At 43.0% G+C, this 3649-nt stretch overlaps 1 long non-coding RNA gene across 1 annotated transcript; it reads right to left on the reverse strand.

Moving 5' to 3' along the window:
* Nucleotides 1–555: 555 nt before the first annotated feature.
* LOC135538954 (uncharacterized) lies at nt 556–3022 on the reverse strand. The gene is made up of 2 exons (XR_010455513.1): nt 2099–3022; nt 556–1296 (listed from the first exon to the last, which is right to left on the reverse strand). It is a non-coding gene; the product is annotated as an uncharacterized LOC135538954 (long non-coding RNA).
* Between the last annotated feature and the right edge of the window lie 627 nt (nt 3023–3649).

A 3649-nucleotide genomic window follows, 5' to 3' on the forward strand; every position in this document is an offset into this window, starting at 1 on the left:
TGGATCCCCATTAGTTCCTGCCAAGGCAGCAGCTACTCTTCCTGGGGTTTAATATGGATCCTCATTAGTTCCTGCCAAGGCAGTTGCTACTCTTCCTGGGGTTTAATATGGATCCCCATTAGTTCCTGCCAAGGCAGCAGCTACTCTTCCTGGGGTTTATTATGGATCCCCATTAGTTCCTGCCAAGGCAGCAGCTACTCTTCCTGGGGTTTATTATGGATCCCCATTAGTTCCTGCCAAGGCAGCAGCTCCTCTTCCTGGGGTTTATTATGGATCCCCATTAGTTCCTGCCAAGGCAGCAGCTACTCTTCCTGGGGTCCAGCTAAAATAAAGGCATTTATACCATTTTAAAAACATGACAATAAATTCACAACACACTGTGTCCTCAGTCACCTCGTCCCAGAGAGGTTTCCATGGTTGTCAAAACATCACACCAGGTTGAGTCTAAACAAAACACAGCCCTGTGGGGAAAATGAATGGAACCATCTCCCTGTTTGACCTCTAGTTGTTATGGATATTATGACTCTACAGAGACACACAGTGGACGTGTCAAAATATGTTCCATTGATAAAGCACACTTTATTTAACCTCAATGTCATCTTGTGTTTACATGGCATTGTAGATTTTAGCTGTATATAGTATGTATTTTGGATGTTTTCAGTGTGTTTTAAACCCTTTCGGACAATGGATGAATCACAATTAAAAATAGTGCACTAACATTATACAAAGTGAACTCAAGTCTGACAGCCCAAACAAACACACACATTCTCAGTCAGAAACACAAGTCAGAACACAGCCTCTCGATTCTCTCATGTGTTTTCAGGTTCTCTGACTGGGAAAATGTCTTTCCACAATGAGAGCAGTGGTATGTCTTCTCCTCCTGTGTATTTGTATGTATTCTTTCATGCTCTTTCAGGTACCTTAACCGGGTAAATCTCTCTCCACACTGGGAGCAGCGGTACATCTTCTTACCTGTGTGTGTCCTCTCATGCTTGTTCAGGTTTCCTACCTGGCCAAAACTCTTTCCACAATGGGAACATTGGAAAAGCTTTTCCCCTGTGTGTCCCCTCTCATGCGTTTGCAGGCTCCCTAACTGGGTAAACGTCATTCCACATTGGGAACAGTGGTAAGGCTTCTCTCCAGTGTGAATTCTCTTGTGTGTTCTCAGGCTCCCTGACTGAGTAAAACTCTTCCCACACTGGGAGCAGTGATGTCGTCCTGCTGGTTTGGACGTCTCGGGGTCTGGTTTCTCTGAAGGACTCTTCCTGCTGTCAGAAGGAGAGTCTGGTCTCTCTCCTGTCAAAGACAAACCGATGATTTAATTAAACAGAGACCTGAATGAAACCTCCACATGACCAAACTTCCTCTGACGTTTAATCTAGACTAGATCCCTCAATCACCTGAAGTCACTTTTCACAAGTGTTATTACAGCCACTACAAAATGCAAGTCTCTGTGTGGTTCTTAGTCAGAGAGGCCTATAGAATGGTCTAGAATGTCATTATATGTTGTAGCGTTTACACCAGTCCAGCCAACGCTTGACACTCCAGCAATGATAAAGTAAATTAATTAAATGATAAATTAAATAAACAATTTGGTATCATTTTTATTATGGAAGATTGAATAAGTGTGCTTCAAACGGTTTGCTTGGAATGATTTGTAGCCATCGCCTCGACTACCTGTGCATGAGAGTCCATTCAACTCAGTTTCCCTACCTGAAAAAACGCCATTCCATAAAGTGTTTTCGCGCACGCAAATTCAGGAAGAAACCGACGAGCAGATGGCCTGACCGCGTTTTGCGACTGTCGGCTCACTTGACCGCAGTCAACGGTGGGCTGGAAATCGCCTCCAGTTTAGTACAGTGGAACTGCAGTATTGAATGAAGGCAAGTCCATTCCGTGAGACATTTAAGTTGTGATTTTGGGTGCAAATCCATTGTTAACGTTTTGTTGTTGGCCAGCTTCTTGATGGTATTCACATCTTACAGTGTAGCTTTATCAATTCCTACATTAAAAAACGGCATTTAAGATCAGAACTAGAGTAGAATGCCGCTTTAAAACCACGTATCAGTTCAACAACTATTTTCAAGACAGGACTTACTGGTGTTACTCAGATCTTCTGTCTCCTTCTCTTCTTCCCTCTCCTCCTCCTTCAATATGACAGTTATCTCTCCTTCATTCACTCCAAAAAAAGTATAATCGTTTTCTTCCTCTTCTTTCTGTGTAACAGCCTCACCCTCGACTTCTTCGTTTACTGTGACATCCTCCTCTTCATTCTCCTCTTTCACGACAACGTTCAGCCAAATACCTTCTTTCTCCTTCCAGCAGACCTCTTTTTTAGCAGGAGGGCAGCAGCTTGCTGAGCTCATGGTCGGGGATGTTAGCCAGCTAACCTAGCTAGTTAGCGACTAGACTAGTGATAGGCTCATTTATCAAGCCAGCTACCGTTACCTGACGAAACGGAAATATGACATGAAATGGGGAAACTAGTTAAAAGACAGAATTATGTTCCAAATACAGAAGTAAATATAGACCGAAGCAGTCTGAACTGCTTGAACGTTTCCACTAGGAAGCTACCGAGGTGGCTGACGAGATGTTGTTGAAGAAGCGTCCCGTCCACTACATTATACGTCACTCTGATAGCATCGCCTAAAAAACGCATATCGCCATCTGTTGACTGGAGTGGTTAACGCAGATAAATGTTTATTTTTATTTCCAGACAAACAGTGCATTTTTACATTTATTTCATTAAATAATTATATAATAGTCAGAAAACTGCAGATTTGTAATAAGTATGAATTTAAAACCTACTTCCACATTCTACCAACACAACAGATGTTACTACTACAGGGAATATTAACCAATGAGGTGGGTCTTTCCACATTCTACCAACCCAACAGATGTTACTACTACAGGGAATATTAACCAATGAGGAGGGTCTTTCCACATTCTACCAACCCAACAGATGTTTATACAATGAAAACTTTCAGGTTAATTGAAGTTAAATTCCCAAAAAGCCTAAACAGGTTTGGTCATTGATCACTGGATTGATCACTGGAGTCAGATGTGAAGGAGGAGGTTGATCATCAGGAGTCAGATGTGAAGGAGGAGGTTGATCATCAGGAGTCAGATGTGAAGGAGGAGGTTGATCATCAGGAGTCAGATGTGAAGGAGGAGGTTGATCATCAGGAGTCAGATGTGAAGGAGGAGGTTGATCATCAGGAGTCAGATGTGAAGGAGGAGGTTGATCATCAGGAGTCAGATGTGAAGGAGGAGGTTGATCATCAGGAGTCAGATGTGAAGGAGGAGGTTGATCATGAGGAGTCAGATGTAGAAGTTGAGGAGGTTGATCATCAGGAGTCAGATGTGAAGGAGGAGGTTGATCATCAGGAGTCAGATGTTCATCATCAGTGAGTCAGATGTGTTTTGAAGGAGGAGGTTGATCATCAAGTCAGATGTGAAGGAGGAGGTTGATCATCAGGAGTCAGATGTGAAAGGAGGTTGATCATCAGGAGTCAGATGTGAAGGAGGAGGTTGATCATCAGGAGTCAGATGTGAAGGAGGAGCAAATGGATCATGTCCAGAAGGAGGAGGTTGATCATCAGCAGTCAAAGATGTGGCAAAATGGCTTGACAACAAAGTCAGATGTGAA

This window comes from Oncorhynchus masou, unplaced genomic scaffold (assembly GCF_036934945.1).
Source record: "Oncorhynchus masou masou isolate Uvic2021 unplaced genomic scaffold, UVic_Omas_1.1 unplaced_scaffold_855, whole genome shotgun sequence".
In the NCBI taxonomy this organism is placed as follows: domain Eukaryota; kingdom Metazoa; phylum Chordata; class Actinopteri; order Salmoniformes; family Salmonidae; genus Oncorhynchus; species Oncorhynchus masou.